The sequence below is a fragment of the Dama dama genome, chromosome 29 (genome assembly GCF_033118175.1).
Source record: "Dama dama isolate Ldn47 chromosome 29, ASM3311817v1, whole genome shotgun sequence".
In the NCBI taxonomy this organism is placed as follows: Eukaryota; Metazoa; Chordata; class Mammalia; order Artiodactyla; family Cervidae; genus Dama; species Dama dama.
Genome location: NC_083709.1, coordinates 54,008,703 through 54,019,151, shown reverse-complemented (window position 1 = coordinate 54,019,151; position 10,449 = coordinate 54,008,703). Strand labels below are relative to the sequence as shown.

Below are 10,449 nucleotides of genomic sequence, written 5' to 3'. Positions count from 1 at the left end.
TCTAAAAGGGGTGTGTTTTTGTCATACTAGAGGTTACTTTTTTAACCAGTGCTCACAGGGTTTTATGATGAGTACACAGATGATTTACTCTAGGCTTTTCAACATGTGAGATATTTGTGTAGACCTGTCTGTATTTACTATTCACAGACCTCTGAGGAAGGAGATGGAATGGAGGCTGTGTGAAACTACTGTATTATACTGAAGGGGAATATTTATATTTTCAGGTAAATCACTTAAAGAGATCTATAAAGCTTATAACTGTTCTGGGGTAAACTAGGAACTAGAGAACATGACTCAGATTATTCTCTTGAGATATGGTATTGATAAGAACTCACAAATTGAAGTCTCAAAGGCAAAACAGTAAATCCATAAAACCAAGTGAAGATGAATACCAAAGTGTGTGTGTGTGTGTGTGTGTGTGTGTGTGTGTGTGTGTGTAATTTCGTCTAGATAATCTAAAACCTATAACCACAGTATAATCTAGTATAAGTAGATACTAGCTAGCTAGTATTTATTAAGCTTTTATTGTGCGTCACAGTGCCAAGCGTTCAGTACTTTTTTCTCATTTTATCTTTACAGCAGCTCTGTACAGCTCCTCACAGAAGATAACCACTGTTATCCACATATTTCAGATGCGGAAATTACTAACTTGCTAACACGTTCTAGTAAGTAGTGTAGACCATATTTAAATCTGGATCTGCTGACCTGAAGCCTCCATCTTTCTATGCTTACTACATCAGGTTATTTGCATTTGACCCATGTTATTGAGCAGCTGTTAGGGCCACGCATTGTCACTGAGGACACAAACGTGACAAGAACACACAAACTCTCTTCATTCAAGGAGTTTATATGTTAGGGGATGAAAACCCATAAACAAGTAAACAAAGTATCCATATAATTTCAGACGGTGATAAGCAGTGTGATGAAAATAGAGTTGGGTGACTTGGGTGTTGGTTGGGGAAAGCCTACTGTAGGTTGAGTCTCCCTGAGGGGACTTACACATACGAGCTGGGAGCTGGGTGACACGGAGGAGCCAGGCCTGCAGATACGGAAGAAGTGAGAAGAGCCAGTGCAAGGAGTTTGGCAGGAGGGTAATCAGGATTTTGGAGGAACTCAAGGAAGGGGCGGCTGGAGTATAAACAAGGAAGATGAGAGTGGATGGGGTGGTTGGCACAGGCCAGATCATGAGGCCTGTATTGGAGGTTACAGTGTAATGTTTGATTTTGATTCTAAGAGGGGGCCATCTCATGGAAGGACAAGCAGAAGACAGTTATGATCAGATATACATTTTCCAAGAAGCTCTTTCTGGGTGCTGTGTAGAGAATGGATTTTAGAGGGGCAAGAATAGAAGCAGGGAGATTGGTATTAGTCCAGGCAAGAGGTGATGATTACTTGGATCAGTGGAGGTAGGTAGAAGTGAATAGTTCCAAAAGTGCCTCATTTAGACTTGAAGATGGTAGGATGTCAGGGGTGAATGATAAAAAGCTCCAGTCATGACCCTCAGGTTATTACGGCCTGAGCAACAGGTTAATGCAGTTGGATGAGGTGGAGGAAAGGAGATGGCTGGTGTGAAGGAAAGTTGTGGACTCATCTGTGGACATATTGCCCGTCAGACATCACAGGGACGTGTTGAGAGAACAACAATTATACATACTAGTTTAGAACTCTTAGAAGTGTGGACTGGAGATTTGGAAGTCACAGGCATTTTTGATATAACTGAAGCCACAGGAATGGGTGGGATCACCTGTGGTAGAATAGAGAGAGAGAGTCTAGAACAGAGGAGGAGGGAGGGGGGGACAGAAAGGTAGCTGAAGAAATAACAAAACTTAGAAAACTGCAGGGTCCTAGAATAAGGCACTGGGGTTCCAAGGTGGCTCAGTGGTAAAGAACCCGCTTGCCAAACAGGAGATGCAGGTTCAAGCCCTAGGTCAGAAAGATCCCTTGGAGAAGAAAATGGGAATCCACTCCAGTATTCTTGCCTGGGAAATCCCATTGACAGAGGAGCTTGGTGGGCAATAGTCCATGGGGTCTCAAGAGTCGGACATGACTTTGAGACTAAACAACAACAGAATAACGGTTGGGGTGGGGGTGGGGGAAGATTAATCAATTATGTTGAATGTCACTGGGGGCTGTAGTAAGACTAGTGCTAAAATGTGTCCATAGTACTCAGGTGAAGTATTTGAGGTGATTGGTGAAACTTATTAGTGCTGCATTAGAATAGTGGAAACAGACATCTGGTTGGGGAGGGGGAAGAGTAATTAGAAGGTAGAAAATCATAAAATAGTTGTTTCTTGTACAATTTGCAGGAAATTTAAAAAGCAGAAAGAGCCTTGATCAATACATAGCGCAGGATAGGAAAAAGAAAGGAGACACAGAAATAGACAAAAATAAGGAAAGTAGAATCCACATGGCACCAAAATTTCCTTATTTAAAGTTATATTTTCAGTTGAATCAAAATATAAAATTGTGTGTGTGCATATTTCACAAGAGCTTCACTTAAAATGAAATAACAAGAATTATCTTTATCCAGTAAAAATAAATTATTTTTTTGTTGGCCTCTTCCTTGTTTGAGTTGTCAAATTGAAATCAGAAAAGAATAGAATTTAATGGAAACAATGGATGAAAGAAGGGATTACTTTATATGGGTACATTCTATATTGAAGATGTAACAGTGGCTAGTAACATTCCATCAACATATATGACACAAAAAAAAAGCCAGAAGAATTTCATGAAAACTATAGAATTGCAATCTTATCTAAATAGGAGACGACTTTGGTAATATACATCTTTTCAAATATTCATGAAACATGTTCAAAAATATAAGATACAAGATAATAAGTAACAGAGATTATACCTTCTGACCAGCAGGCAGTAAAGGGAACAATTCATAACAAGTTGTCACTCACCTAGAGCCAGATATCTGGGATTGTGAATTCAAGTGATCATTACTATGATCAAAGCTAGAGGCCGTGATGGAATTCCAGTTGAGCTATTTCAAATCCTAAAAGATGATGCTGTTTAAATGCTGCAGTCAATATGCCATCTTATTTGGAAAACTCAGCAGTGGCCACAGGACTAGGAAAAGGTCAGTTTTCATTCCAATCCCAAAGAAAGGCAATGCCAAAGAGCATTCAAATTACAGTTGCACTCATTTCAGATGCTAGCAAGATTATGCTCAAAATCCTTCAAGCTAGGCTTCAACAGCGCATGAACCGAGAACTTCCAGATGTACAAGCTGTATTTAGAAAAGGCAGAAGAACCAGAGATCAAATTGCCAATGTCCGCTGGATCATAGAAAAATCTAGGGAATTTCAAAAAATCATCTGCTTCATTGAGTATATGAAAGCTTTTGCTGTGTGGATCTCAACAAACTGGTAAATTCTAAGAGAGATGGGAATACCAGACCACCTTATGTGTCTCCTGAGAAACCTGTATGCAGGATAAGAAACAACAGTTAGAACTGGACATGGAACAAAGGACTGATTCAGAATTGGGAAAGGAGCACCTCAAGGCTGTATATTGTCACCCTGCTTATCTAACTTATATGCAGAGTACATCATGTCTTGAAATGCTGGGATGGATGACTCACAAGCTGGAATCAAGATTGCTGGGAGAAATGTCAACAACCTCAGATATGCAGATGACACCACTTTAATGGCAAAGAGAGAGCAAAGAGGAACTAAAGAGCCTCTTTATAAAGGTGAAAGAGGAGAGAAAAAACTGGCCTAAAACTGAACATTCAAAAAATGAAGAACATAGCATCCAGTTCCATCACTTCATGGGGAATAGAAGGGGAAATCGTGACAGACTTTATTTTCTTGGGCTCCAAAATGAGTATGGACAGTGACTGCAGCCATGAAATTAAAAGATGCTTGTTCATGGAAAGAAAAGCCATGACAAACCTAGACAGCATATTAAAAAGCAGAAAATAGCTTTGCCAACAGAGGTCCATAGAGCCAAAGGTATGTTTTTTTCAGTAGTCATGTATAGATGTGAGAGTTGAACCATAAAGAACGCTGAGTGCCAAAGAATTGTTGCTTTTGAACTTGTGGTGCTGGAGAAGACTCTTGAGAGTCCATTGGACAACAGGGAGATCAAACCAGTGTCAATCCTAAAGGAAATCAACTCTGAATATTTATTGGAAGGACTGATGCTGAAGCTGAAGTTCCAATACTTCGGCCACCTGATGTGAAGAGTCAGTTCATTGGAAAAGACCCTGATGCTGGGAAAGATTGAGGGCAGGAAGAGAAGGGGGCAACAGGATGAGATGGTTAGATAGTGTCACTGACTCAATGGACATGAGTTTGAGCAAACTCAGGGAGATACCGAAGGACAGGGAAGCCAGGAGTGGTGTAGTTCGTGGTGTTGCAAGGAGTAGGACACAACTTAGCAGCTGAACAACCACAGCAATATCTTAATTCTTAATGAAAGAGAAAATACAAATTGTAATCAGTTTAAGTCAATAAAAATAAGAGAAAAACTATATATCCAAAATATACCCAAAAGCTTTACGTAGAAGAAAAATTCAGAGCCTTTGTTGTTGTTTAGTCACTAAGTCATGTCTGACTCTTTGTGACCCCATGGACTGTAGCGCACCAGGCTTCCCTATCCTTCAACCATTTACTGGAGTTTTTTTTATATGTTTTTATTATTATCCATTAAAAATAAACCAAACAATCAGTTCAAGAAGCAAGAAAGTGAATAAAATCTGGGAAAAGCATGAAGAAAGAATAGATTAAACCTAAGAGGTGGATCTTTGAAAAGACCAAAAAATGTCCCTCTTGATAAAGCTAAATGGCAAAAATAGAAAATCTAAATAAATGCATGACACTACAAATAAAAAGAGAGATTAGCTATAGATATTATAAAATAATAGTTTGGGGTGTTTTGATTAAATGGCTTTCTTAGGAAAATAACAATTTTGATGAATAGTACAGTATAGACCAAAAACTATAAACAAAGTTAACAAATGTCAGAGAATTTCAGCACCTACATAATTTTATAGGCAAAATCTTTCAAATCTTTAAGGAACCAATATCTTCTTTAGAATTTAAACTGTTAGAACATAAAGCATAGAAAATGATGAGAAACATTTCAGTTCATTTAGGAAGCTAGTTTAACCCTGACTTAAAAGAATCATCAAGAATATTTTGTAAAAGAAAAATAATGTAGGAGAATTTGCTCTACCAGGAATTACAGCCCATTTTAAAGACATAAGAATTTAATATATAAGAGTGACATTCCAAGTCAATGGGGAAAGCGTGAATTATCCATTGTGTTTAGCCAGTTAATTATCTAAAAACTATATACCAAATTAACTCCTATATTAATTAAATATTTAAATGGAATTATTAAAGCACTTGAAGAAAATATAGGTGAAGATTCAAAAATCATGCTTTGAGGAAGAACTCAAATATACAAATCTAAGAGTAGAAGTCAATAACAGAAAATTAGTAGATTTAACTATTTAATAATGTGAAGCTGTTATTAAAAAATTAACCTAAACAAAATTGAAAGGTACAGATATAGAAAAGTGCACCTCAAAAGGGTTAGTATCTATAATATATATCTTCTTACAGGTCAGTATAAAAAAACATTTAGAAAAATTCAAATAATATAAACTGACACTTTAAAAAATGATAAAAATAGTCAAACATTTAAAAACCACTTTCAGTCAAAACCACAATAAAAAAAATGAGTTAGTTATATTTTGGAGAAGGAAATGGCAAACCACTCCAGTATTCTTGCCTGAAAAATCCATGGGCAGAGGAGTCTGGCAGTCTATAGTTCATGGGATTGCAGAGAGTTGGACATGACCGAGTGACTGAGCAGACACAGTTGTATTTGCCTAGGCAATTAGTGAAGATTTAAAAAATAAAGCACCCATTTTGTCAGAAATTAGGAGAGATGGACACATTGTTAGTGGGAATCCAGACTGGCACATGTTTTCTAGGAGACAATTGGGCCACAGAATTTAAAAACTATAAAAATGTTCTGAAGACTTAAAGAAGCAGTGTCTGGAAGGGAGGTTGATAGGGGGCATCTGCGCTCCTTATATTGTCCCTCTTCCCCTTCACTCCAGCTCACTCAGGCTCCCATCATGTCCCACCTATATTCCTCGAATAGCCTCTTAACTAGTATAGTTTCCTCCATACTTTCTTTTAACATGATCATCTGCTTTGCCATGTCAGCGTTCTAAATATAAACCATCCATGTTGTTTTGTTTTGCCAGTACCTCCCATGTTCCCCTCACTTAAAGGATTCAGGTCAGTCGTCTTGGTATGGCTTGCAAGGTTCTCCATGTCCTGGCCCCTGCCAAATTCTCTAGGCATACCTTTTACCCCCACTGTTTTGCCGTCCGTTCATAATACGCATCTGCTGATAATTTTTACAGATGTGTTACTTCTGTTCATATTCTCTCAGTTCAGTCCTGCCCTCCCCGTCCCCATCACTCTCTTTCTTTGCAGAGAAGGCTCTGCGTGCATGCTTGCTAAGTCGTGTCTGACTCTGTGATCCTATGGATTGTAGCCTGCCAGGCTTCTCTGTCCACGGGATTCTCCAGGCAAGAATACTGGAGTGGGGTGCCTTTCCCTCCTCCAGAGGATCTTCCCGACCCAGGGATCGAACCTGCATCTCTTACTTCACCTGCATTGGCAGGTGGGTTCTTTACCACTAGTGCCACCTGGGAAGCCCTAGTGAAGGTTGTACCTTCCTTTAGAAAGCTTTCTGTGACTTCCTGGGCTGGATTAAGTACCCCTCCATTTGCTCCCACAAAACACATTATCTACTCCCCCACATTATTTTTGTGAAATTCATTCATGTCACTGTAAGTAGTTGTAGCTTGTTCACTCTCATTTCTCTATTCAATCATCAAAATATTTCACAATTTTCACAATTGTTATTAAATAATTACTCCAGATACAGGTTAATATGTGTGGTGCTTCTGTTAGCGTTCTTGTGCCTGTGTTTTGGTAAACATGCACTCATTTCTGTTGGGTATATATCTAGGACTGTAACTGTTCAATCATAGGAGGAGGTAGGCAGAATAATAAAAGCAGCCATTTAGAATCCTTGCCCTAATGATAGGTTTTCCAGGTGGGCTTAGTAATAGGGAGATAACCAGGTGGGCCTAATATAATCACAACTTCTTTCAAAGCAGGCGCTTTCTTCATCTGGGAGCAGACGAGGGAGTCAGACATGAAGCACAAGGAATACTTGCTGTGTTGTTGAGGGCTTGAGGATACAGGGGTCCACATTGCAAGGACTGGAAAGTGGCCTGTAGAAGCAGAGTGTGGCCTCAACTGGCCACCAGCAAGGAAACAGGGCATCAGCCCTACAACATCAAGGTTCTGAATTTTGCCAACAGTGAGTTAGGGATATGGGGTTCTCCCCAAAGCCTCTAGTTGAAGACTCATCCTCCCCAACGCCTTGATTTCAGCCTTGTGATATTCTGAGTAGATCACCCAGCCACGCTATGATGGACTTCTGATCTACAGAATTGTAAGCTAAAAATAATTCTGTTCTTAAGTTTGTGGTAATTTGTTATATAGCTAGTAGAATACTCATATGTAAAATTTCCATGTATTCATTGTAGAAGATGCTGCCAATAGCCATGTATGAGAGTTTCAGTTGCTCTATAAAATCAATACATATTGCTTTTAGCATAGTCACAAAATACAAAGCATCTAGTAAAAATTTGCCTGATTATTGAACCTAAGTATTAATCATTAGCGAAACAAAATTAAAAGTGAAATATAGCATTCAGTATCTCGTCTCGAGTAAAATATCATATAAATTATAATATTCGTTTCTTAAAAACTGTAAGAATATTCATATTCTTGACCAAGCAATTGCATGTTCAAGGAATTATCATGAATGTCTGTGAAGGTTGAGTTGCAAAAATCTACCTGGTGGTATATATTGTTTATATGTATTGTTTATAATAGTGAAAACTTGAAAACAATCTCCATATTTAGTTCTAATGAACCCTTTAACAATGGAATATGGTGCATCCATTACAAATGATATAGAACAGCTTTACACCAAAGATATTCTGTAGAACATTAATTTTCCAAATGTTCTAGAAAGATTCCATGATTAAATAGGTTAAATGAGAGATACTCTGGGCAAAGTGACCCAGGTTTCTCTACTGGCGCTCTTTGCAAGCCTTTGCTCTAATCAAACAGCCATTGTTAACGTCTGAGGCTGGGACAGTATAGCATTGCACAAATCTATTTGATTATGGTCAGTTTGCTTTGTTTTCTGGGACATTTTGCAAATTAGATTTTGGGAAATGACACAAAAGCATGTTCATGATATATATATTTGGTGCAAAAAGTGGTATGAATAGCATAGTCCTACTTTAACATGTAGAATGTAAAGGATATTATACAAAAATGTCAAATGTGATTATGTTGATGGAGGGTTTTTATATCCCTTATCTGTCTTTTTCTAAAGTTTCTATAAAATTAATATAAGCTACAATTGTAAAAAAAGAGGAAAAAGGAAATACCAGAAGTCAATCTAACTACCATTTCTTGGAACAGCAGTATTAAAGCCATAGCTCTTGCACTGGGATTAACCTGCTCTGTGGTCTGGCTGAATTAAATTCATTAATGATCTACTGCTGGGCTGCCTGTCTTGACCATGGCAGGCCAATCTGGGGGTCAAACGCTCCAGTCAGTTTGGGTTGATTTGGGGTGGCCTCTGGGACTGTTGGGCATTCCCTCCTCTGTGCTCTAATTCAGGCACGCCTGGTTGCCCTGGCACCGAAGGCCTGTCTTCCTGAGTTTCATCTCTTCCAAGTACAGCTTCTACTCCTCCGTTTTTCACTATCAACTCAGGTCTTCCCAGGTTGCAGTACCACGTTGAAGGGTTACTGAGAAGACCAACCCATGTTCAAACCCTACCTGCGGACCAGGTGGAGGCACTTCATCTTTGAGTCTCACTTTTCCTCAACTATGAAAAGTGTACATATATGTGTAATACTGTAGTATTAGTAATATGTTATTATTAGACACATTGTAATAGTACTGTTGTGAGGAGTAAATCGAGATTTAAACACAGTACTAGGTTTTCAAGAAATATTCTTTCCATCTCTCACTCCTAGAGTTAACATGACCGTCCGTTAGCAGTAAGAGCTACCACCTGGTTTCTTTCTCGTGGGTGGGTCCTGTTTTCTTACATCAGCCTTTGTTTATGAAAGAGCTTGAAGTAGGGTGAGCAGGTGTTGTTGATACTGGTGTCAGCAAACGATGGCCCCTGGTCAAATCTGGTCCGTAGATCATTTTTATAGTCCGCAAGTTAAGAATAGCTGCTGCAGTTTTAAATGGTTGAAGAAACCAAAGAGAATTTTATATCAGACACTTGAAAATGATGTAAAATTCAAATTTCAGTGTTTGTAAATTTTCATTGGAACACAAGCACTCACTCACTTGCATGTTGTCTATGACTGCTGTCATACAACGTCAGTTGAGTATGCATGACAGAGACTGTACAGCCTACAAAGCCATGTTTACCATCTGATTCTTTGCAGGAAAAAAAAATCTACTGACCTCTACCATAGGCTCTTTCTTTCTTTTGTTCTTTTTTTAAAAAGTAATGTTTACTTTTTTTGGCTGTGCTGGGTCTTCGCAGCAGCTAGGCTTCCTCTGGTTGTGTTGCTCGGACTTCTCATGGCAGTGGTTCTCTTCTTGCAGAGGATGGGCTCTGGGGCTCACAGGCTCAGTAGTTGTGGCTCACAGGCTTAGTTGCTCCACAGCACGTGTCATCTTCCCAGATCAGGGATCAAACCCATGTCTTCTGCATCAGCAAGCGATTTCTTTAGCAGTGAGCTACCAGGGTCCTTAGGCTGCTTCTTATCAAGTATTTCTTACAGACAAGCTTTGAGAGACATGGTGCTCATTCAGTTCAGTTCAGTCGCGTCTGACTCTTTGTGATCCCATGAACCACAGCACACCAGGCCTTCTTGTCCATCACCAACTCCCGGAGCTTGCTCAGACTCATGTCCATTGAGTTGGTGATGCCATCCAACCATCTCGTCCTCTGTTGTCCCCTTCTCCTCCCGCCTTCAATCTTTCCCAGCATCAGGGTCTTTTCAAATGAGTCAGCTCTTCTCATCAGGTGGCCACAAGTATTGGAGTTGCAGCTTCAGCATCAGTCCTTCCAATGAATATTCAGGACTGATCTCCTTTAGGATGGACTGGTTGGATCTCCTTGCAGTCCAAGGGACTCTCAAGAGTCTTCAACAACACAACAGTATAAAAGCATCAATTCTTCTGCACTCAGCTTTCTTTATAGTCCAACTCTTACATCCATACGTGAATACTGGCAGAACCATAGCCTTGACTAGATGGACCTTTGTTGGCAAAGTAATGTCTCTGCTTTTTAATATGCTGTCTAGGTTGGTCATGACTTTCCTCCCAAGGAGTAAACGTCTTTTAATTTCAT

At 39.3% G+C, this 10,449-nt stretch overlaps 1 long non-coding RNA gene across 1 annotated transcript in view; it reads left to right on the top strand.

Moving 5' to 3' along the window:
• Window positions 1-146: 146 nt before the first annotated feature.
• Window positions 147-10,449, top strand: part of LOC133048796 (uncharacterized) — a 66,463-nt gene continuing 56,160 nt past the window's right edge. The window contains exons 1-2 of the long non-coding RNA XR_009691118.1: window positions 147-224; window positions 580-665. This is a non-coding gene — a long non-coding RNA (uncharacterized LOC133048796). The remainder of the gene's footprint in view (window positions 225-579; window positions 666-10,449) is intronic.